This window comes from Schistocerca americana, chromosome 4, assembly GCF_021461395.2.
Source record: "Schistocerca americana isolate TAMUIC-IGC-003095 chromosome 4, iqSchAmer2.1, whole genome shotgun sequence".
In the NCBI taxonomy this organism is placed as follows: domain Eukaryota; kingdom Metazoa; phylum Arthropoda; class Insecta; order Orthoptera; family Acrididae; genus Schistocerca; species Schistocerca americana.
This window is the reverse complement of record NC_060122.1, coordinates 760,493,278-760,519,594: the sequence shown is the minus strand read 5'-3', so window position 1 is coordinate 760,519,594 and position 26,317 is coordinate 760,493,278. Positions and strand designations below refer to the sequence as shown.

Below are 26,317 nucleotides of genomic sequence, written 5' to 3'. Positions count from 1 at the left end.
TTCTCTAACATTTTCAGTTAATAAAATATTTATCCGCTGTGAAACTGCTAGACATGTTATGCTATGGTTATCAACAGAGCTGTTTATTTTCTCAGGACACATATTCCTTTTCCTTCAACAAAAGAAATCTAAACACAGTTAAGGCAGTTATCAAAATAAATATTGATATAAAAGCTTGAATATATTCATGTCATCATCTTACAGAGTTAACATAGTTAAATGTATTTCAAAAACACATTTGCTGGTTACTCTGAGCTAAATATTTTGTGTTTAGTGTTGACAGCTTTTGAACTCTAAAAATAACATCTAATGTTAGAAATATATTGTTGTTTGGTCCACATTACTCATATGAATATATTTATATACACACACACATACATACAATTATGTAAAATATATTTTGTGCACAACACTTGTTGGTGGTTTGTGCATTTTTTAATTTTAGTGCAAGAGTAACTTGTGCACTTGATAGTTCATTAAGTGAGAGAGAGCTGCTTGGTGCCGCAGTGTGTGTTATTGTCCACATTATAGCAAAAGGCCTCCACTTTCTTCCTTATGTTCACCATACAAAACAGTCCACATTTCTCCTGTGTTGACATTAAGTACTTTTGGGAAGAGAGTTTTTATAGGATTTAATGAACCACTCAGCTCATGTTGCACAGTTGGACCTGTAACAAAAGATAAATATTATGGTGCTTCAAGGCTTCCATACTTAAATATTGAGGTAAAACAACTATTTTAAACAATCAGTTATGACAGTTAGCAATGGTTCATCCATAAATCATTAATAAAGAATTTAATGAATGGATATTACACATCCAAATTTAAAAAACTGAAAAATTAGTAATCAATATCCTGAGAGCTATTTTCAATATAGCTCTTTGGTTCAGTTATGGCATATGTGTAAGTATGAGGTGCTTTACCATCAGAAAATGTTTCTACCACAAGGCTACCTTTGGAATTTGTCAACATTCCAACATTCATTTGGTGCAGTTACCAGACAACAGATAAACTCAGAATCATTGAGACATCACACATTAAATGTAATACTGACAATCTGATTAAACATTATACCCCATTTCTGCATATTTTGGACTAAGGATATATTTACAATAACATCTACATCTACATGGCTACTTTGCAAATCACACTTCATTGAACCACCTTCAGACTAATTATCCATTATTCCACTCTCAAATAGTGTGCAGATAAAAAAAACACCTATATCTTTCTGTGCAAGCTCCAGTTTCCCTTATTTTGTTACGATAATTGTATCTACCTACGTATGTTGGCGTCAACAAAATATTTTCACATTAAGAAGAGAAAGTTGGTGAATGGAATTTCATGAGAAGACTTCACTGCAACAAAAAAACCTTTGTTTTAATGATTTCCACCACAAATCCTGCATCATGTCTGTGTTACTCTCTCCACTATTTCTCAGTAATACAAAACATGCTGCCCTTCTTTGAACTTTCACAATGTACTCCATTAATCCTATCTGGTAAGAATCTGACATCACACAGCAGTACTCTGAAAGAAGATGGACAAGTGTAGTGTAGGCAGAAGGCCAAGTGATCTTTGATAACATGTCTTGGGGGTGATGTAATTTATGTCAGTGTACCAAGGTATCTACAACACAACATAAAGGATTAATGTGTATTTTTTCCTACAAACAATAGGCAAAATCATTGCTTTGTATATTTTTGGCCTACACCCTAAATCTTATGTAAATTTCTCACAGACATCAGTAGAAGTGGAATTACTTCCAAAAGGTGTTTCTTCTTTCCACTGAGAAAAATATACAGTAAGAGCTTTATTAAACAAGTACACAAAGATTATTTTGAGAATACTATTTGGCCCCAGATATCTTGTCAGATAACAGACAGCAATTTCACTCTAGCACGTGGAATTCATTCGTAGAAGAAGAGAAGATAAATCACATTGCTGTTTCTATAACCCACTGTCTAATCCTGCTAATTGTATCATGTGAGAGATAGGAAGATCATTCTGAGATTCTGAACATACTGCAGGATGAGACATAAGCAATGAATTGTTTATCTCGTGAAGGTAGTAAAATGTCTGATAATATTCCTGACAAAATCAGTGACTTTCTGCTGTGAAACAAGCCGACTGCCCAGAAAGGACAGAAAGCAGCATTACAGTAGTTGGAGAAAGAGGAACCAGCTAGAAAATTTAAACATCACATTTTAATGAAATTCATGGTACATAAAGTTGAAGATTTTGAGCTGATTTAATCACTTTTCAAATCTTTGAGGACAAAGAATGAAATCAAGAAACTTCAGCATTATTACTTGGGACCATTTATGATTCAAAAAGCAGCACATCCAAATAATGTCAAGTACGAGAAGGTTAATGGTGAAAAATATTTTGGGCTTCATCACATGGAAAACATAAAGATGCACTATTAATGTACTATGTTGGAGAATGAAAGTGAATAGCATTGTATCATCCAAATTTTCATATTGTGGTTGTATTAGTATATAACAGACTGGTGGAGTACCTTTCCCAGTGATTTTAGCATGAGAGACTGGTTGAGCATATTACCTGTGAATAGGTTAAAGAACTGTGTATGATGCCAGTGAACTGATGTGTACAGGATATTTGTTTTAACTTGGAACAACTAAATAAATCAAAAAACATACATTGTACAAAAAATGTTCTAGGTGAGAAGTTAATATTTTCAAACAGGACATCTATTTGTGTAAGAACTACCCCCCCCCCCCCCTCCCCCCATCCAACCCCCTCCTCCATGGGGTGAGTCAATTTTTTATTTTCAAATTGGAACCCCATTTTAGTGCAAGTTCAGAGTCTATGCCAAAAACTACGTGTTTTAACCTAAACATTTTTTTTTTCAATTCATGGTAGATGGCACTGTAGTTGAAATGTTCAGTTTTTTCTGTTACTGCAATTACAAACCAACGCATTTGATACTATACAACATTTGCAATAAAATTGAAACGTTTTTGTTCTAAGTGGGTGATATTTTATTTCAAAATTTGAATGTACAGTAAAACTTTTACAATTAGACATTTAAATGTCCGGTTAATAAACTACTTTTAGTGTGACCCAGGAACAACGATGCTGACACAATAGTTTTCTGTTCCCATTATGGTGCTTGATTTCAGTGAGTCCCCTTGCCTCTCAACAGTGGGGTGCCTGATTTTGGTGAGTTCCATGCCTCCCACCATTACTGTAAATCACAACAAATGCTCAAACTGACGATCTTCCAGTTCAATAAATTTGTTAATTCATGCTTCAGATTCATGTACACAACTTATGGACATAACTGGTGTAATTTTTGTGTTTACATTTCTGATACATTCTCTCATGTTCTGTCATGTAGTTGTATTGTATCCACAAACAAAGTTGACACTCGGCACGGTGGCTGCTGGGAGCGACCATAAAGGAATTTCCCATATACAGTCACTCCCATCAAACACTGTGCCAAGTGTCAACATTGTTTGCACCTTTAATACTTCTGTATGCACTTTGCCTTAAGATAACACTACAGGAAAAAAATCCACTGACGTAAGGTCTGGTGATTTGGCAGGCAGCTTTACAGACCACCTCTATTGATTCAGTAACAATTGAAATTCTGACTTCAAGATTGTTCTTGTCTCCAAAACCATATGTTCTGTCACACTATGAGGGATACATCTTCCAACACAATTAGTAGCTCATCTTGTGATAACTGACGAAATTTTTCTCTGCTCAAAGTACTGGTACAAATGGCTCTGAGCACTATGCGACTTAACTTCTGAGGTCATCAGTCACCTAGAACTTAGAACTAATTAAACCTAACTAACCTAAGGACATCACACACATCCATGCCCGAGGTAGGATTTGAACCTGCGACCATAGCGGCCGCTCGGTTCCAGACTGTAGCGCCTAGAACCGCACGGACACTCCGGCCGGCACTCAAAGTACTCTAACGAAATAAGTGGCTTATTAGTTTGTCGCCTATGATACTGATACTGCAGCAAATTTTAACAGACCAAGGACACTAATGATCAACTTCATGTATCCACTATGGGTTTTCCACCCACCAATAATGAAGTTGTGATGATTAATGTTGTCATGGTTTGTAAAAGTTGATTTGCTGGAAAAGATTACTTGACAAAACAATCATGAGACTCTTTGTAATTGCATGAGTGCCCAATCACAAATCCGAATTCAATTCTGAGAATCATTCCCAAGAAGCATTCAATGCATGGAAATATGGTAGGGATGTGACATTTTAGGTTCACCCAAACACTTGAGTGGGCAATTCTTGACTGGTGAGATATTCCTTGGGTACCTACATGTGTATTATGAGCTACTGGAGCTAGTACTAAATTTCATTATTGCTGTTCCCTGTCACGATTGCTCTACAATATTTTTAGGCATCACATTTCCTTCAGTAGTCAGCTGTTGTATAACATGATAAAAATTCATATGAGATCATGGCATTTCAGCAAAATGTTTGACATAAACTGCAACAGAAGTAGTCATACCAATATGACTACCAACCAGCTGTCCACTAGGATGTACAGTCACCATCAAACTGTGGCCAAGAGCAAAGTAGACCAGCCTGTGGCACAACATGCAGCTGAGCATAGCATGCTTGATTTCAATGGCTGCATCACTACCCAAGCCATCTAGATCCTCCTCTCCACCACCAGCTTTTTTGAACTGTGCAAATGGGAGTTTTCCTACAGCACATTCTCTGTTTCCATAACTACCCCAGCCTCAACCTACAGTAACATATTGTCTCCACACCCTCCACTCAATAGTTTCCACCCAATCTGTCCTATCGTCCCCTCTTCATTCTTGTCTCCCAGCCTCTTTGTTTGCTGCCCTCTGCCAACATACCCATTCATCTTTCCTTGCTCCTCTCCTTGACACTGCACCTGTTGACATTCTAGTCCCTGCACACTCTACCAGGCAGTGTTCCTCTATTCCCTCCCCCCCCCCCCCCCCCATCCCAGCTGTACACTACTATCTCTTTCTGTTCCCCAACCCCTCCAGATTGCTGTGGCCATCCCATGTTGTTATAATTCAAGTCTGGCTTGAGCTGCTGGAGTTGGCAGACATGTGTGCATGAGATGTGTTTGCTTGTGTGTATGAACGGTGTATGTCTCTCTGTTTTCATTTTGCTGATGAAGGCTGTGGCTGAAAGCTTTGTGTAAGTGTCTTAATTGTGCCTGGCTGCAAGTTAATATGTCCTCTTCACGGAAAGTAACATTCTTGAATGAGATTTTGCATAGGGATAGGCTGGAGTTTGGTAAAGGCTGCCTTTTGCTGCAAAATATAGTACTACTTTCTTTACAATTCACATTAAACTCTCATTCCATTTTTCCCTTTGAACATTCGCATGAATATTCATACCAGATTTCACTCATCCAAACAATTTATAATTTTGTGTTAGTCATGTAGTTCTACGGAGTTCATCTAGTTATACTTAGAAAGTTAGATGTTGGTTGCTCTAAGAATACATACTCATGATAGGTCTAAAAAGCAGTCTGTGCATTTCACCTAATTTATTATACTGTGTGACCCCTATTATAGAAGAGATTGTTTAGTTATGTGGAATGAAGCAAGAGAAAAGACAGCAGATAGAGAGAATAATGTTAAAAATTATGAAATTCGTGCCAGCCAAGGACCAGAAAGCAGCTATTAAGTATGTAGATGTTATGCATAAGATCTGCAAAACAGATATGGCCATCACTTTTATTAAACAATGTAAATTTTGCAACGTAATCCCAGAATTTGTTAAAGGTTTTTTAAACGATGAAATGTGCAATAAGTCGCCTAGTCTTAAATGGAAATTGATACAGCAAATATTACTTGAAAGAACGGCGGAACTTTACACAAAAAAAGATAAGCTCAATGCTGAAACGTATGAGCTCCAATTATTTTTGTCTAAAACCTTTAGATAAAACTAAAATTTTCTGATAGATGGATTCTGGTTACATGTCAACTTATGGTTAGATAATCGTACAATGGAAATTGCTCCACGACATGACAAAAAGTTAAAGAAATTAATTAGTCGAGTTAATTCCGGTGTATCCCAAAACGTGTGCAAAAGGGAGGCTGCCCAGTCTGTGTTTCATCAACATGTTGTAAATAAAACAGATATCATTTTCACAGATGATGAAAATAAATTGTTAAGTAAAGGCTTCAAATATAATATAGAACCTAGTTTAACCCCTCAAAATCTTCGGAAGTTGGTAGTGGATCTTAAGGTTGGCCTTGATAGCAGTAAAGTAGATAAAAGTATCCAAACAAGGCTAGCTTACGATGCTTGTAAAATAATACAACAAGAGTGTCTAGGTAGTAAAACGTTTACGAAAGATATGTGCAATGTCAAAAACATTAATGAAAAACTAAGAAATAATGAAGCCCTAATAACTAAGGCCGATAAGGGGAACACGATTATTGTTTCTACAAAAAAAAAGAATATATTCAGAAAACAGAAATGTTCTTTGAAGAGAATGGCATCGTACCACTAGAGGTAGACCCAACGCCCATCATACAGAGGGATATTAGAGCGAGTCTTAGCAATACTAAGAAGTTGATCGGAGAATTTAGAAAAAAGGCATTGATAAATATGAACCCCAAGCCCCCGACACTAAGACATAATGAATCATGCAGACAACATTTCAAAACAAATGGCATTATGACACTGCCCTCTGTTTACATTTATAATATCGTCTCATTTGTCAAGTCATACCTGTTAAACAATGACTGCACACTAAAATTCAATGGAGATATTCATAACTATGCAACAAGGCAGCAATCTGACCTACATATGATTCAGTCCAGAACTACCTGCTACCAAAAAAGCGTTTTAAATGTTGGGATACAAATGTATAATAATTTACCCAATGATATCAAAGCAACAAAGAACCCAAGAGCCTTCACACATAAGTTAGAAAAACATCTCTTGGACCATTGCTTTTATGCTGTTGATCATTTTTTTGAAAGGGGTTAAAAATGTAAACAATATGATAAATGTTCAATTAGGTCTGAACATTATATACTGTGCATGTCTTTGAAATATACTGGATTATTATACAGGGCTATTACAAATGATTGAAGCGATTTCATAAATTCACTGTAGCTCCATTCATTCACATATGGTCACAACACACTACAGATACGTAGAAAAACTCATAAAGTTTTGTTCGGCTGAAGCCGCACTTCAGGTTTCTGCTGCCAGAGCGCTCGAGAGCACAGTGAGACAAAATGGCGACAGGAGCCGAGAAAGCGTATGTCGTGCTTGAAATGCACTCACATCAGCCAGTCATAACATTGCAACGACACTTCAGGTCAAAGTTCAACAAAGATCCACCAACTGCTAACCCCATTCAGCAATGGTATGCGCAGTTTAAAGCTTCTGGATGCCTCTGTAAGGGGAAATCAATGGGTCAGCCTGCAGTGAGCGAAGAAACGGTTGAACGCGTGTGGGCAAGTTTCACGCATAGCTCGCGGAAGTCGACGAATAAAGCAAGCAGGGAGCTAAACGTACCACAGCTGACAGTTTGGAAAATCTTACAGAAAAGGCTAAAGCAGAAGCCTTACCATTTGCAATTGCTACAAGCCCTGACACCCGATGACAAAGTCAAATGCTTTGAATTTTCGGCGCGGTTGCAACAGCTCATGGAAGAGGATGCGTTCAGTGCGAAACTTGTTTTCAGTGATGAAGCAACATTTTTTCTTAATGGTGAAGTGAACAGACACAATGTGCGAATCTGGGCGGTAGAGAATCCTCACGCATTCATGCAGCAAATTTGCAATTCACCAAAAGTTAACGTGTTTTGTGCAATCTCACGGTTTAAAGTTTACGGCCCCTTTTTCTTCTGCAAAAAAAACATTACGGGACACGTGTATCTGGACATGCTGGAAAATTGGCTCATGCCACAACTGGAGACTGACAGCACCAACTTCATCTTTCAACAGGATGGTGCTCCACCGCACTTCCATCATGATGTTTGGCATTTCTTAAACAGGAGATTGGAAAACCGATGGATCGTTCGTGGTGGAGATCATGATCAGCACTTCATGTCATGGCCTCTATGCTCTCCCGACTTAACCCCATGCGATTTCTTTCTGTGGGGTTATGTGAAAGATTCAGTGTTTAAACCTCCTCTACCAAGAAATGAGCCAGAACTGTGAGCTCGCATCAACGATGCTTTCGAACTCATTGATGGGGACATGCTGCGCCAAGTGTGAGAGGAACTTGATTATCGGCTTGATGTCTGCTGAATCACTAAAGGGGCACATATCGAACATTTGTGAATGCCTAAAAAAACTTTTGGATTTTTTGTATGTATGATATCAAAGCAACAAAGAACCGAAGAGCCTTCACACATAAGTTAGAAAGATATCTCTTGGACCATTGCTTTTATGCTGTTGATCATTTTTTTGAAAGGGGTTAAAAATGTAAACAATATGATAAATGTGCAAAGCATTGTGAAAATATCTTAAATAATAAAGTTATTGTAGAGCTGTGAAATCGCTTCAATCATTTGTAATAACCCTGTATACTGTGCAGGTCTATGAAATACACTGGACTACTTTACTATTACATTTGTATTGGCTGTTTGTATTTTACCATACAACATTTGTATTTACTGTTTTGTTAAAGATAGCTAACTTCCTCATTGCAAAATAATGTAAAATCAATTTATTAAATATTACTTGCAAATATGTTCCCTTGACCTGTCCAATATCGTATGTACAACCTTACAATTCTATGATTTGTATTAACTGTTTTGTTTAAGATAGATAATTTCCTTACTACAAAATAATGTAAAAATAAATTTGTAAAAATTACTTGTAAATAGCTCTCTTGACCTATCCAATATCATATGTACAGCTGTACAATACTATGATTGCCTGGATCAATAAAAATACAATACAATACAAGCTTCACAAAATTTCCCATCCGATCCGCCCTATTGTGGATAGCACCAATAGTGTTTATCATAAATTAGCGAGACATTTACATTATAAAATTAAAGAATGTTTCATGTTACAAAATAATTTTTCGATTAAAAATTCAGTGGACCTAGCCAACAGACTTAAAACCGTAACATGTTCCGAAAACACTAATTTGGTGTCATTTGACATCATTGGCTTGTACACAAACGTACCAGTGGATCAAACCTTGAACATTATAGAACAAAACTTAAGGTACCACAAAAAATTATCCACCATAGAAATTGATGAGCTAATGTTACTTCTTAGAACGACACTTAAATACAATTATTTTTCATTCAATAAAAAATTATATTCACAGCCCTGTGACCTAGCTATGGGGAGCCCACTTGCATGTATCATGTCTGAAATTTTTATAAATTCTCTGGAATTGGTTTTTTTCCAAAATTAGCCGGAATTAGTGAACAACATCATCCTTTATGCGAGATACGTCGATGACATTCTTCTACTGGTTAATAATTCTCCAGAAGGAATAGAGCAAATTTTCACAATGTTCAACAGTCTACATGAAAAAATAAAATTCACACAAGAATTGGAATCAGCTGATAGATCACTAAATTATCTTGATTTAATGTTGACTGTTAAAGATGCTAAAATAGAGTTCAACATATTTCGGAAGGCAACTTATTCAGACATCATCATCCCTGCCAATTTAACCCACCCCCAAGCGCATAAAATGGCGTTTTTCTATTCTAGTATCCATCGGGTGATTTCTATTCCATTGTCAGATGTCAACCTGGAAAAAGAATTACAAATTCTCGAGAGTATTGCACAGAATAATGGTTATGATCCAAAGATAGTGAGGCAGTTACATCATAATAAAACGCGAGAAAGGACAACGACTTTAGGAAACACAAATACTCAGACCCAAGATCAGACCAAGAAATGGTTGTCGGTTCCTTATATAGGTAATGTCTCCTACAAGATAGGGCACCTGTTGAAAAATTCAGTCTGTAAAATTTCCTACTCGACGAATAATAGTTTAAAGCAAAATTTGGTTCATTCCCTTGAGAAAGATGGTGACAAGTCAGCGAAATCAGGTGTATATAAGATTATGTGTGATGATTGCCCATGTTATTACATAGGTCAAACAGCAGTAAGGTTTAAAGAACATCTTCCAATAAAGGGCGTAGGAACACGTGGGTCAGCCTTACTAGGTTAAAGTAATTCATAATACATGTGACCTCACAGTTTCTATAATAACAGATCCTTTACTATAGTTTCATACAAAATTTGTTGGTCGGTTTATAAGGCTCTGTAGTAGAATGTAAAATGTAGTCATGCTGGATACTGTAATTAACTTACAATAGTAAAATATAAAATTAATTCATAGCAAAAAGGTTATCTGACGCATGCGTAATAACAGTTTGATTCTATACATCTCACGCATGCACGCCGCTCTCTGTGAGGCAGACCGTGAAGCCCTCGCGGTCCACAGTCTCTAGTCACATGACGAGGCCCATACAACGTGCTTAAAGTGAATCTGCTACAGCTGGTTTATTGAAGTGACAAAACCTTATGGTTATGCGTCAAGTTTTATAAAGTTGACTTAGGACATGGCCTGTTTTAGGCAAATATTTAAATAATATTTTATGTAAGTACTACATGTTGCATCCTGTAGGATGACCATATCTAATATAATTTACTAGCGCATTATAATCTTAGCTTGTTGCAGGTTCTGAAGAAGACGTTATTACTAACGTTGAAATCTAGGTAAACGATAAAGTTAACCTGCAACTGTAGGCTGTATATTCTTATATAGACAGGGAGAACTTTTTTAAACTGCATCTGGATGTTTTTTAACAATAACAATCAAATGTACTCTTTATTCAAGTGTGTTTAAGTAGTTGATGATGAACTATTACTTACATAAATTTCCTTTTTTTCAGTACATTTACTCTTCTACTGCCCGTATATGACTATTAACTCATATTTATGGATATATAATCACTTATTTTATACTTAGATATGCAATTTTGGGAACTGACAGAAAAGGGAAGGATCACTCTCACACTACAAATGTATGACTAGGCAGCCTCACTCAACAATTTAAACAGGCTGTTCTGGGAGCCACTGAGGGAACAGGGTGCAGCCAGTTGCAAGTTGTGTTGCACATAGGAACAAATGATGCCTGTTGTCTGGGAGCTGAGTTCATACTTGGATCATTCCAATGAATTGTATAGAACAGAATGCAGAGCTAAAGCACTTGCCCATGAAAGGTAAAAGTCCCAAGTTCGAGTTTCAGTCTGGCACACAGATTTAATCTGCCATGAAGTTTCAAATCAGCACATTTTGGAAACATCCCCCAGGCTGTGGCTAAGCCACATCTCCACAACATCCTTTCTTCCAGTGGTGCTAGTCTGGCAAGTTTTGCAGGAGAACTTCTGTAGAGATTGGAAGGTGGGAGACAAGGTACTGGCAGAAGTGAAATTGTGAGGATGGGTTGTGAGTAGTGCATGGATAGCTCAGTTGGTAGAGCACTTGCCCATGAAAGGTAAAGGTCCTGGGTTTGAGTCTCGGTCTGGCACACAGTTTTAATCTGCCAGGAAGTTTCAAAGTTTCAATTGCACAGAAGGTGGAAAAGATCAGACCTGCTTATGGAATTTTGATGAAGCTCACTGTTGTAAGCCTGGTTCTTCACCAACACAGGATTTATTAAACACCAATAAAGTACAAATAAATCACAAAAATAATAGATCCTCACTCTTCTTGCACCAAACAAAGACTTATAGAGATTGATACATCCTGGTAGTTAAAATACTCTGGAGATTTATGGATTAACTCAGATGTTAGTTCTGGAGAAAACTAACTTTTTCAGGCTGGAAATTATTTTAAGATGAGCTGCTCTATCAATGCACACAGATGCGTTTAGTGCTCTCATGGTAGGCACAACATGCATTGAATGGAGACTGGAGGCCACACTGCATTAAGAAAACATACATACCTGTGTGCATGCCAAGTGTTGATGGTCAGGAACAACAGAATTAAAACGAATGTCCACAAAATAACCAAGTATTGCAAAGTCACCATGAATAAGTTCACCAGAGAGCATGTAGTACAGATTAGCAAGTGGAGACAAGTGAGGCTGAGACTCTCCACAGCAATCATTAAATCCTGCAACCCGACTGGTTTTGAGTTGAGTAGAAGGCTTGAAATAGAGACTTTGAATGTTATGTGACAAACTAGGCTGTGGCTTCCTAGACTTGTGCCACAGAATTGAGACCTTTAGAGGCCTCCTAAATCACTCTGAGCTGTACATCACATCTGATGCTGGACGCAGGGTGTACCAAAGGGTTTTTAGATCAGGCCTACTAGGTAAAGTAAGATGACTAAGAGCCAAAGAGAGATTTTTTTGGGGGTAAATCTAAGTGTATATTGAAATGATAAGCTAATGGGAATTGAGCTGTTGTTATTCATGACCACAGATAAGATACTCAAATACATTGAGATATAAACTGAAGTTGCAAGTGATATCATTTGCTCAAGGCTCAGTATCAAGGACAAGCATAAACTTATAATTGTGCCCTTTTAGAAAACACTAGATTCAGCCTCATGTGTATCTGAAAACTTTAGAGAAAATCTCAGTTCACTGATGTACACATTACCTAATCACATACAGCCATCACTCAGAATAAACAATTGGGAAGCCCATTAATAACAAAATATATAAGACCTAATGGCAACCAACAAACCTGACATCTTGGAGGGTGGCCACATAGAGACTGGTGTCAGTGAACAGGTAACAGTTGGAGCAATCATTTATCAAAGTACAAAAAACTTTTCTCGCATGACATCCCAAAAATAATGGATCAGTGCCATCAGATGGATACAGTATTTATTGAGTTCTAAAATGTATCTGAGCAGCACAGCACCAATACTTATTTACTGGGTATCAAACATATTTTGCAACTCAATTGAGAATTTTTTGGTACAGAGGATGCAGCATGTTATCGTGCATTAGGAGATAGCCATTGATTTAAAAGTAATTTCAGACATGCCCCAGGGAAGCATGTTGGGACAATTGTCATTCGTGTTACTGAAAATGAAGAAGAAAAGACTGATGAATGTCCAGTCAAATCTCGATAAGATTTTAAACTGGTGTAAGGATTGGCAACTTATTTTAAATGTTCATAAACATAAAATCACACAATTCACAAAATTCAGAAAAGGCATACCCTGCATTGCATTAACAGCAATGCATAAATGGAATCAGTCAATTCATATAAACACCAGGGTGTAGTAACCAATTGTTGGGGGTATGAAATGGAATGATCACATATGGTCAGCCATAGGTAAAATGGGTGCATATTTCAGTTCAGTGGCAGGGTACTGGGAAAATGTAATCAGTCCAAAAGGGAGATTGGTTATGAAACACTCCTGCATCCCGTGGAAGACTATTATTCAAGTGTGTGGAAGCCATACCAAATAGGACTAATGGGAGATATTGAATGCATGCAAAGAAGGGCATGGTGAGCATCATGAAATGCCAAAACACCTGAATTGACAGATAATTGAAGACGAAGTCCAGCTTACCTGTGAATCCCTATTTACAATGTTTCCTATACCAGTATTAAACCTGCAGTGGATGCGTGGTAGCATACAGTATTGAAAATTCAGTTTTCTTTCTGTAATAAGTTAGAACACAAAGTGCACAACAAAGGTGCTAGATATGCATTTATGACAAGTTTCACTATTGACACATTATAAAATCCTTCACAATAGCTGTGACTGATCTGCAGAGTAGACAACTACACTGAGGTGGCACTGCATACAGCATGAACCTGGTAATGTAAGTGAATGTGGTGTAATTTGTACTGAATGTTTTGTAGATCAGATGCTATATTTTACAAAAACACTTCGAGCAAATGATTATTTAATTACTGAAGATTAGTATTATACTTTTCCTACTGTCTTGAAGGTTTGCATGAAGAAAAGGATTGACACCAGATGAAATTGAGCGCCTTCTTCTAGAATTATCTGATGAAGAGGATTTTGTAGATTTCATTGACAGTGATGATGAAGCAGAAGTAACTGAGGCTGCCGATTATTCCAGTGAATCTGAGCAATCGTAAAATGGTGGGAATGAAGTGAATGAATTACCAAGTGATGAGTGCCATTTTTATATTGGTAAGGACAAGGAAACTTTATGGATAAATAATCCGTTACTGGTGGCAGATAAAACAAAATGTAAGAATATAATCAAGGTCTTACCTGGCCTAAAATGCAATGCTTCAGGAACTAAAACTGAAATTGAAAGTTTTCTCAAATTTTTTGGCCCTGAGATAATTGATTGTCTTGTTGTGAACACCAATAGATATATAAATAACAAGAGATCATCTGTGAATTACGCGAGGGACAGAGACTGCAGAAGTACTCCTGCTTCTGAAATAATGGTTCTATTAGGAGCATTGTTTCTCATTGCTGTACAAAAAGAAGGATGTACAAAGGTACTAGAGCTCTGGGCATCAAATGGCATGGGAATGATTATTCTCAGGACAGCATTTAGCTACAAGCACTTTCCGTTCTTGCTCCGGTCACTGACGTTTGATGATACTCCAACGAGAAAAGAGCAACTTGCAATTGATAAAATTGTTACCATCCACAATCTCCACTCTGAATATTTGAACAACTGCAGAAATAACTACAGCCCAGGGGAGTTCACAACCTTAGATGAAATGCTTGTTCGTTTTTGTGAACCTTGTGGTTTTGTGCAGTACATGACCAATAAACCTGCCAAGAATGGTTAGATGTTGTACATATTGTGCAATAGCAAGACTTTTACACTTGTAACTCCAGCAGACAGAATCCTGGACCATATCTTGCATCTAACCAGGCTATAGATATTGTGAAGAGATAAGTTGAACCAATCAAGGGCACTCACAGGACTGCAACTACAGACAAATATTGCAGTAGTTATCCTTTAGGACAGTATCTTCTAGAAATTGGGCTAACCTTCATAGGGGCACTGAAAAAGAACAAGAAGGAAATTGCTCTGGAATCTTTGCCAAACAGGTCGCGAGAAACTGGAAACTGTCTTTTCAGGTTTCAAGACGACTTCTGTTGTGTTTTGTGTCAAACAAAAAGAAACAAGCCTGTTCTTTTTCTACCATCAATGCATGAAACTGATGAAATAGGCACTTCTGCAGGAAAATCTGTTGTAAATATGGACTACAATGCAACCAAATGAGGTGTACATACTGTTTATAACATGTGAACTTCCTACTCGACTCAGAGGACAACAAGAAGATGGCCATTGGTCTTTCTCTGGTATTTGGATATTGCTGGAATTATTCCCAAGTGCTGTTCTTCACCAATAATCCAGGTTCAGAAAATGAACATGCCTCACAAACCTTTCCTTGGCTCTAATGGAGAGCCGGTTGACCCTATTGGTCAATCCCCTTAAGTAATGAAGAGGTTGTTAGAAAGTGTGGAAGCTGTTACCTTTGTGGTGGTAAAAAAAAAAAAAAAAAAAAAAAAAAAAAAAAAAAAAAAAAAAAAAAAGATGAAACTACTGTGACTCAACAGTTGCAAAAGATTTGTTTGCAAGCCACACAGCCACATCATTGTGACTTGTAATGACTGCAGGGCTTCTCCAGAGGAACAAAGTGTGTGATTTGTGATATGTGTTCATGATATTTTTTCTTAACTTGCTGTCTTGTTCTTTATTTTGAAAAGTTATCCATTTCTCACTATACATTTTTTGAAAGACTTGCTTTAATAAAAGGCTATAACAGCACTGAAATCTTTGGTTATAATGACCTTATCTGTAGCACAAAACCCCTTCTACAAATTCTGCCAGACAACTAAAAATGTTGTCAGTTAAATGATATTTGATGTTAGGCAGCACTGAGTGCCACACGCACCTGCTGGCGCAATTGTCTTCAGTGCACCTGCCACAGATTTATGTAAATAATCAACAAACATCCTGCAGTCTCCTACTTACTGGTCCCATAGCAATTGCAAAAAATAAGATTAAACTAATCACAACATGCAGAGAGATGTGTAAACAAGACTTCTCATGCTCTTCATGCAAGTGCATACACTTCACAGTGGTTTGCAGAATATCAGTATACACGTAGATGCAGAAAGCCCTTGTAAGCAGAATGAAGATTAACAATATTCATTGTAAAAAGGCCATTTTTTCTTATAGCATTTTTGTAACTGTTATCCTGTGATAATCACTGGTGTAATGTAAATATTAGAAAGTAGTAGCAAGTAAACAAACACCCTCAAACATATTTGTAGACATATAACGTACATAAATATTAAGCAGTGAAGCTGTTCATTTTGTTTTGTTTGTTTATAGCTTATGTGTGTTAGGGTGACAACTTTCTCATATAAGCCCTGAAACAAGATCAAATATTCATTATTATCCCCCTTCCCTCTACCAATCACAAATGCTAATCATTATCTTTGCAACTACAGCTTCAAACTCTGGGATATTCGTAGACTTAAACTTTACTAAAAGGACACTGTGAAACATTTCCTAAATAATCCTACTCACTGTCATCAGAAAATCTACTCACTGTCATCAGATTCAGTTTCTTCATTAGCAACCACACAATAATAATAATCTTTGTTTGTCCATATTATCTTTACAGTCTTGGACTTCATCCCCCCCACCCCCCCTCCTCTCTCTCTCTCTCTCTCTCTCTCTCTCTCTCTCTCTCTCTCTCTCTCTCTCTCTCTCTTTTTCAGGGAGCACACAAGACTACTTGCATCAAGTAGCCACTGACGTGTGTTCATTTTACACAGAGATGCAGCGCTGACAACCAACAAACAAGCAGAATGCATGAATGGACACACACAAACTGTTGTTTTCCTAACTCACTGACATCCATCTGCCGTAGAATCCTAGAACATGTTCTAAGCTGAACTATAATGACATATTTCTGACAGAATGAATACCTCTATGCCAACCATCATGATTTCAGAAAATATTGAGCAAGCAAAACGAAACATGCACTTCTCTCACAAGACGTCCTGAAAGTTATGGATCAAGGCAATCAGGGAGATGTAGCAATCCTTGACTTCTGAAAAACATTTCACATGGTATCACATTAATAATTATTAACAAAATTATGGTTGTATGGAGCATGAAAGAAACTTTGACTGTACTGATGATTTATTGGTATGGAGGGTACAGTATATTATCATGGATGGTGAGTCATTGGAAGGAGTGTACCTTCAGGCATGCCCCAGGGAAGTGTGTTGGAAGCATTGTTGTTCATTTTGTTTATTAATGAGCTGAAACACAGTATTAACAGCACTCTCAGACTTTTCACAGATGATGCACTTGTCTATAATGAATTACTGTCTAAAAACATGCAGAAATATTTAATCACATTTGGCTAAGATTCAAAAGTGGTGCAACAATTCGTAACTTGTTTTCAATATACAGAAAAGTAAAACTAGATACCTCATAAAATGTATTGTCCTATGAGAATAAAATCAATGATTCACAGTTCCATTCAGTCAACTCATACAAATACATGGGTGTGAGAATTTGTAGGGATATTAAACTGAATGCTCATCTAGGCTCATGCACAGGTAAGGCAGGTGGAAGACTTTGGTTCATTGGAAGAATATTAAGATAATTAATTCAGTTTACAGAGGAGACTGCTTGCAAATCATTTGTGTGCCTCATCTTGGAACACTGCTCAAATGTGTGGAACCATTATTAAATAGTAATGACAAGACATATTGAATGTGCACAAATAAAAGTGGCAGACACAAGTTTATTTGCCTCATGGGAGAATGTCACTGAAGTGGTTAAAACACTTAAATTGGCAGACTCCTGAAGATATATGTAAATTGTTCTGCAAAAACCTACTTACAAAATTCCTGGATATTTAGAGATATTCCTCAGCAATTTGTTTCTTGTTCTCATGAGAACTGTGAAGGCAAAATCACACTAACTACACCATACTTGAAACATGTAAGCAGTCATTCATCCTATACTATATACATGACTAGAGTAGCAAGAAACTCTAAAATGCAGTACTTTGCTAAGTGTTTTCTTCCATTCACTTCACAGTGGTTTGCAGAGGCTGTCTGTAGATATATATGGCATGAATTCAGGGTTTGAAGGGGGGTGGGGGAGGTCACAGGCTTCTATTGCATTTCCAAGTGCTGCCTCACCTACCCCCTGTGATGGGACATCCTCCTCTGACATTATCTTTCCTTTATAGAAGTAGGCAATACCAAAAGTATTTTGAATCTTGTATAGGTGGAAATTATCTCAGCTGTTTAACTGAAAGAATTTCATATGATTTTGTATACAATGCATTACATTTCAGGCTAAAAAAAAAAAAATATGTTACAATCGATATGTACATACAGCTAAAACCACTCTTCTTTTACAAATATTTGAAATTACAAAATATCTGGCCTATTTAAAATTCATACTATTAATTGCACAATATAATACTAACTATTAAATGTATTTCTGGATTTATTTTCAAAATAATGATATAAATTGGTGAAGATTCTTCAGGTGTGAAGAAAGTTTGTAAACTCTTTTGCTTTGTAAACTCTTTGGAATATGGTGAGTACTGTGGACTGTAAGTAGTAGTGGGCATGCCTCTGATGGAATCAAACGTATTTTTAATTTTGTAAATAACAATGAAATTTGTGGTGTTATAGAAGTGGAAATTGTAAAGACAGTGTGATATTGAAAACTGTGACAAAAAAATAAAAATCAAGAGTAAGACCTGCAAATCTTAAAACATCATCTGGTCATCTGGAACCCACTAAGTCAAAATTTCAGCCTCAAGAATGTACCCCTAGGTACGAGAACTGCAACCAACAACAAAAGAAAATGAAGATAAGTAAAAAGTTTTTCTTTCGTATATCTTATACCTTTTCAAGCTTTAAAAAATTTTGCAGAGGCAGAGATATTTAATGGTGATGTGTGAGAGGGTAAGATTACACCCCCACACCCTCCTCCCCTCCCCCCCCCCCCCCCCCCCGATTCAGTACATGTAACCCACAGTTAACATGCCACAGACACATTGGATTTTAATAATAATAATAACATAAATAATATGTTTTAATATAATCATAATTATTTGTTTATATCAGTGGTTACTGTAATGCTTTTGCTTTCTTTTCCCAGTAGCCATTTGCTGAGTGCACTCTGCACAACTGAGTGTTTACTAGGCACATGGGTGATCCGGATGCTCCCAAATAGTACCAACTTTTTTCTGCTGCCATTCTGAACTCAATCTATGTTAGTCTCCTCCTCCTCCTCCAGACTTTGAACCCCCGTTAGGATTCAGATACATGTTTTGCATTTTGCTAGAAAAGAGGTATCAATGATCGGCCCATTCTTTCCAACCTTTGCCAAATACTTCCTCTCTCTTCCATTAGTAATCATCATCAGTAAGGAATTTACAGTATTGACAGCTTCTTTTCTATGTATCTATTGACAGTCTTCATCATTTTATATTGAAGGTTATTACTAGCCAGCTCTTCTGTCATCTTATAATTTAATGGTTTTCTCGTGTGAACTTTCCTTTTAGTACTATAAAACAGACAATAAGTATCATGCCTACTGTCATGTTTACCTACTGATATGAGTTAAACTTCAGCCCACTTGATGTAATCAAATACAAGGGTTATTTGAAAAGTTCTCAGAATGGAATAGAAAAAAAGTACTTACATCACTGAAACCTCTTTCATTTTTCAGTGTGGTCTCCTTGTAGTTTCATGCACTCAGTCCAATAATGTCCCAGTGCCTTGATACCATCTTGAAAATGAGTTTCCTCCAGGCCTGCGAAATAGTTGTCAACTCCGGCTACCAATTCTTCATCTGAAGTGAATCAATATCTGAAGTGAATCTTTGTCCACCAAACTGGGAAGAGACGGAAGTCTGACAGAGCCATATCAGGTGAATAAGGCAGCTGTGGCAACAATTCATACCTTAGTTCATGTAATTTTGCCATGGCAACGGCACATGTCTGCTGGCACGCATTGTCTTGATGGAAGATGACTTTCTTCCTGGCTAAACCTGGCCTTTTTTCACGTATATTTTGTTGCAATTTGTCCAGGAGGTTAGCATAGTATTCTCCAGTAATTATTTGTCCAGTGGGGAAATAACCGACAAACAGAATCCCCTCCTCATCCCAGAACAATGATGTCTCAACATAAATATTCTACAGTTCGGTCCTGCATTATTGAATGCCTGTGCTGTCCTCCTGCTGAAGCAATTCATTATATCATGCACAATGTACAGCTGCAGGATAGGATCTCATCTCAACTGTGGAGCCATCTCCACTTGACATTTTGTTGTGAACCCAGTTGGTTAAACTGCCACCTGATCTTCAACTACATCTCCTATCTCACTAGGATGATGTTTTAGAAAAGAAATTCTGTCTCACTGACCACTCCTACAGTATTATCCCACATTGACAGGTCCTTCCCTCTGGTACCTCCCCCATGGATTAAAAGGTTATCAGCACTCCTCCTCCCTCAGTCCATGTGCCTCCTGGCCCAGTAGATGTCATCAGTACCAGAGCTAATCCCAGCATCATGCCACAATTGTATGCTCCTTTGAGTCTTCTTTCTGTATCACTGTTCCACCATGTAGCCAACAAGTCTGACATACCGGTCCGTGGCTTGATGGACCTTCAGGTACAACTCACAGCAGACCTGGTATATTCGTGAACCTTCCAGGTTACTAACATCAACTGCTCTGCCTCAGGACTGACTTTCTTAAACATTTCAGTCTCTCACCAGAACCGAGTGCTCAAGTATGACAGCAGATCTCATCATCTTGACGGCCCAGCTTACTACTCATTGCCAAGAGATCATCGACCTCTGTACTGACAACACAACCACCATCAGCTGATCACCAATGTGTCAGCCAACTTGGCACATATGTGTGACCAGTGTCATTTTCCTGGGCCATACCATCTCTACTGACAGTATTTGCCCCATGTCTGACTGCGTTGCATTCATCTGCAGTTTTCCATTGCTTGAGATGTTTCGTGACCTCTGTCAGTTCCGGCCGGCCAGTGTGGCCGTGCGGTTCTAGGCGCTTCAGTCTGGAACCGCGTGACCGCTACGGTCGCAGGTTCGAATCCTGCCTCGGGCATGGATGTGTGTGATGTCCTTAGGTTAGTTAGGTTTAAGTAGTTCTAAGTTCTAGGGGACTGATGACCATATATGTTAAGTCCCATAGTGCTCAGAGTCATTTGAACCATCTGTCAGTTCCTCGGAATGAACAATATTTTCTGGTGTCACATCTCTCACACTGTATCTCTACAAGCTCCTCTGAGTAATGCTTTGACAGGCAAGAACAATTCTAGCACACAATGTACATTGGTCTGATAACATGCAGCATGTTTTTGATGTACTCAAAACTGCGGTGGCCAATGCTTTCATGCTCACTTACTCACACATTTCTGTCGCCAATAATGTGAGCAAGTCTTTGATAAGCACCATGCAACAACAGCACAAAGATGACTTGAAGCATGCTCTTCATTTCTTTTCCAAGGAACTCTCTTCTTGACAACATGAGTGGTCTGCCTTCGATAGGGAACTGTTGGTGGTATAAGAGGTGGTATGCCATTTTAATGAGTTCATAGAAGGCCAGTCTGTAACTATCTATACAGATCACGAACTGTAAGGTGGTATGCCATTTTAATGAGTTCATAGAAGGCCAGTCTGTAACTATCTATACAGATCACAAACCATTCACAGGTGCCCATCTGTTATCCTGCTAATTACTTGCACCTTGACACTTTCATCACATAGACCTCATTTGCCAGTACACCACTTATGTGTGTTATATAAAAGGTTCCAAGAACACCATCACTGACTGTATGTCTTGTACACATCATTTCTTCACTGATGCACTTGGATAGACTGGAGCAGCTCCAACAGGAGGATTCAGATATAGGCTATTTATTAAGAGATGAGAATACCTCATTGGTTATTAAGCCACGTCACCCCCTATGTTCTTTGCATTTGGTGCTATGTGATGCCTCCACAAATACTTTCTACCCCTCTCATCCCTGCCCCCCCTGTGTTGCAAAGTCTTCTCGGTGATCCACAACCTCACCCATCGTGGTGTTAAGGCTACTACTCACCTTTCACCAAACGTTTTGTCTGGATGGGTGTTAAGTCAGACTGTCATGCCAGGACACATGCCATGCCTCTCATGCCAACACAGTAAAGTTGGACTCCATGCTAACTCCTTCCTGAATCAATTTGATATCCCCAAAGGACGGTTCTGACATGTGCATCTTGACATTACCTGTTTTCTTGAGATGCATACTGCTGCCTTTTCTTATCAGTAGTGAGACAGGTGATGTAATAGTAAGCTCTGAGAGCTGTGTTTTTTGAAACACCTTGGCTGCTTCCCTGTTAGCTAATCACTGAGTGATAGAACCCTTCATTATTTTCCTTGGAGACTGGAGAGCACTTATTCCAGCCCAGGTGGTGGACAGAACTAATAATGCAAAATAGAGGTGAAGGGATGAGCAGATGATTCCTAATTTCCGTAGATTGTTTTGCCACTACACAGAAATGCACTGAGTCCAAACTTCTAAGATTTCTTGTTGTAAACTAGCTTTCTGATATTCTTCTAGGGAGAGTGGTATTCTGCTGAGACTTCAGCATTTTACTAAACAGATTAGGTTGCGAAGTTTCTTTTCACATTCAGTTTTTCGTATGATTCACTATCCCCATCTAACAAAAAATACAAATATCTAGAGGCTTGGGTTGCTGTTAGGCATCTCCTGCCATGCCTGTGAAGCGAGAGCATTTATCGATACCTTTCACTCTGGCATAACGTCACTGGTGATTGGTACACTATGTGATCAAAAGTATCCAGACACCTGGCTGAAATTGACTTACAACTTCATGGCCCCTCCATTGGTAAAGCTGGTTTTCAACATGGTGATGGCCCACCCTTAGCCTTGATGCCAGCTTCCACTCTTGCAGGCATACATTCAGTCAGGTGCTAGAAGGTTTCTTGGGCAATGGCAGCCCGTTCTTCATGTAGTGCTGCACTGAGGAGAGGTATTGATGTTGGTCAGTGAGGCCTGGCTCAAAGCCGGTATCCCAAAACATCCCAAAGGTGTACTATAGGATTCAGGTCAGGACTCTGTGCAGGGGCCAGTTGATTACAGGGATGTTATTGCCACTCCACCACAGGCTGTGCATTATGAACAGGTGCTTGATCATGCTGAAAGATGCAATTGCCATCCCCAAATTGCTCTTCAACAGTGGGAAGCAAGAAGGTGCCTAAAACATCAACATAGGCCTGCGCTGTGACAGTGCCATGCAAAACAACAAGAGTTGCAAGCTCCCTCCACAAAAAACATGACCACACCATAACACCACTGCCTCTGAATTTTGCTTTGGCACTACACATGCTGGCAGATGACGTTCACCAGGCGTTTGCCATACCCACACTCTGCCATTGGATCGTCACATTGTGTACCGTGATTCGTCACTCCATACAATGTTTTTCCACTGTTCAGTTGTCCAATGTTTATGCTCCTTACACCAAGTGATGTGTCATTAGGCATTTACTGGCATGATGTGTGGCTTATGGGCAGCTGCTCGACTGTGAAATCCAAGTTTTCTCACCTTTGGCCTAACTGTCACAGTACTTGCAGTTGATCCTGATACAGTTTGGAATTCCTGTATGATGGTCTGGATAGATGTCTGAGTATTACACGTTACGATCCTCTTCAACTGTCAGTGGTCTCCGTCAGTTGCAGACGAGGCAAGCCTGTACAATTTTGCACTGTATGTACCCCTTCACGTTTCCACTTCATTATCATATCAGAAACAGTGGAACTAGAGATGTTTAAGAGTGTGGAAATCTCACATACAGACATATGACACATGTGACACCCAATCATCTGACAACATTTGAAGTCTGTGAGTTTCATGGAGTGCCCCATTCTGCTCTCTCACGATGTCTAATGACTACTGAGGTCGCTGATATGAAGTACCTGGCAGTTGGTGGCAGCACAATGCACCTAATATGAAAAATTTATGTTTTTGGGGGTATCCGGATACTTTTGATTACATAGTGTATCTATGGCTCAGGTGTCCCTGCCTGACAAGCAAGGCAACATATTCATAGACTCTGAGTCCAACACAAGATTCACTGTAGCCCAACCAGGAAGCAAACAGCCATTTCTAACAACATGGCCACCGCGTTAACTGTCAACACGTCCGCCTTGATGCTCCAAGTGGACCCAATTCCTGTAGGCACTCCCTTGTCCATTACATGGAGCTGTCTGCAAAATGTCACTCAGCCAACAACTAGCCATAGCTCATGGGTGAACCTCTATCCTCGTGGAGTAATATGTTGCTGCCCCTTAGTGGGGTGTCCGATCCACAAATTCCAGGCAATGGGTCAAAGATGTTATGCCAGAGTGTCAGGTAAAAATAAAGGCTTTCACATGCCTCAGTTTGTATATCTGAAACATATGATGGTTGTATAAACACTAGCATTCTGGAATATTGAAAGTTTGTATAAATAAGTGCACTCACTGACATGACAATATCAGCCAAAATGTTGATGCTTTTATGGCATATGACATGGTCAAACATCCAGAAGAATTTTATTGAAATGGACTCTGCCCTCAAAGGCAGAAATACTGTGTAGTTGTTACAGTTTAATATTTCCAAATATGGATGCCATCTGCTCCCTTACAATGCTCATGCCTCTTGCCATGCATGCTGCTGCCATGATGTGCGACCAATTGATTCCTGTCTCCCACACTGACTGCACTCTCTACCCTTCAGTATGACATGAACACTATGTTGTGCTGGCCCTACACTGCTCCATGCCTGCATACACAATGAGAAACAGTCCAGCCGCATCCCACTTGGGCCAGCCAAGATACGGATGGTCAGGCGAACTTGCCACACACATCACCCAACACTGATCAACCACCATGTCACCTCATTGACTTCAGCTCCACTAACTCACTTCCTCCACCAAACTTTGATCTGCTGGGAGGGGGGAAGGGGGGAGGGGCATTCTGAGATGATAACCAACATCAAACGTGTGGTTATCAACTTTTAGAAGAACTGCTTTGATTCATAATTTTATGATCTATGGGTCAGTTTTGTATGAACGTCCATTATGTGTGCTTGCTTGTATCAGTGTGTGTTGTTAAAAGTAATAAAGTGCTTCATCTCCATGTCTGACTGTGTATTGATCTCATCTGCCCAACAATTTGCCTTGGGAATAGAAATTGCCACAGATATAATGTTAAGCTTTCAGGCAGATACTTTGTCAATAAAACAGTTTGTAATTTTGGTTGGTCAGAATGATAAACATTTTATTTCTTGAGAATCCTTTTGAAAAAAAGGGGTAAGTCTAATAAACAGGGTCATCTTATACCTGGGCAAGTATTGTATGTGGAAACTGGTTGAAGGGCATTGAAACAACGAGTAAGTGGTAATGAAACAATGCATAAGTGGTAAGGAGTTGGGTGTTCACACCTAGTTATGGAATGTGGAGGTCAAAGGCTTGCTCACTTGCTAAGGCAGGCTAGGTGACAATCTGTGGCAGAACTGATGATAAGTATAGTGGTAGTTCACGTACAAGTGTTTTGGAGCACATCGTTCAGCGTACATTGTTGAACACTGCACTCCACAGCAGACAATCCCTAGACCAACATCATCATCAGATGTGACTGAAAAGGGCGCTGGATCATCAAGATTGTATTGTGGGTCAATGGAAAAGTGCTGTCTGGTTGGATAAATCACATTTCTTGTTATACCAGCTTGATGGTAGTGTCCAGCTACACCATCACCCGGGTGAATGACTGCTTGAAATATGCACCATGCCATGGACTTTTACCAGTAGTAGTAATATTATGCTGTGGCGGATTTTTGCCTGGTCTTCCATGGCACCTGTGACTAATTGGGAGGAATCATGACAGATGTGGACTATGTGAATATCATTACACATCACTTCATGCTTTAGGTATTACCAGATTTTCCACCAGGAAAGCTGTCCATCTCCCATGCCCAGAATTGTGCAACAATGGTTTCATAGACATGACCGTGAAATGACAGTGATGTCATGACCACCAAATTTGCCTGATCTGAACCCAATGGAATCAATCTGGGACACTATCCATCTCCAGTTCTACACTCAGGTAGCACCAGCTCGTAATTAATGGGAAATGTGTGACCTGCTTTGCATAGTCGTTTGATGCCACATACCTCTGGAAACCTATCATGGACTTACTGAACCTATGTCTTGCTGAACTGCTGCTGTATTGTTTGACAAAGGTCACCCAGCCTGTTATTGAGCAGGTGGTCAATGTTT

The 26,317-nt window shown here is 38.7% G+C and overlaps 1 protein-coding gene across 2 annotated transcripts in view; it reads right to left on the bottom strand.

Moving 5' to 3' along the window:
- Nucleotides 1-254: 254 nt before the first annotated feature.
- Nucleotides 255-26,317, bottom strand: part of LOC124613073 — a 1,160,819-nt gene continuing 1,134,756 nt past the window's right edge. For both annotated transcript variants that reach the window (XM_047141658.1, XM_047141657.1), the window contains one exon: nt 255-668. The gene's annotated coding sequence lies outside the window, so the exon portion shown is untranslated. The remainder of the gene's footprint in view (nt 669-26,317) is intronic.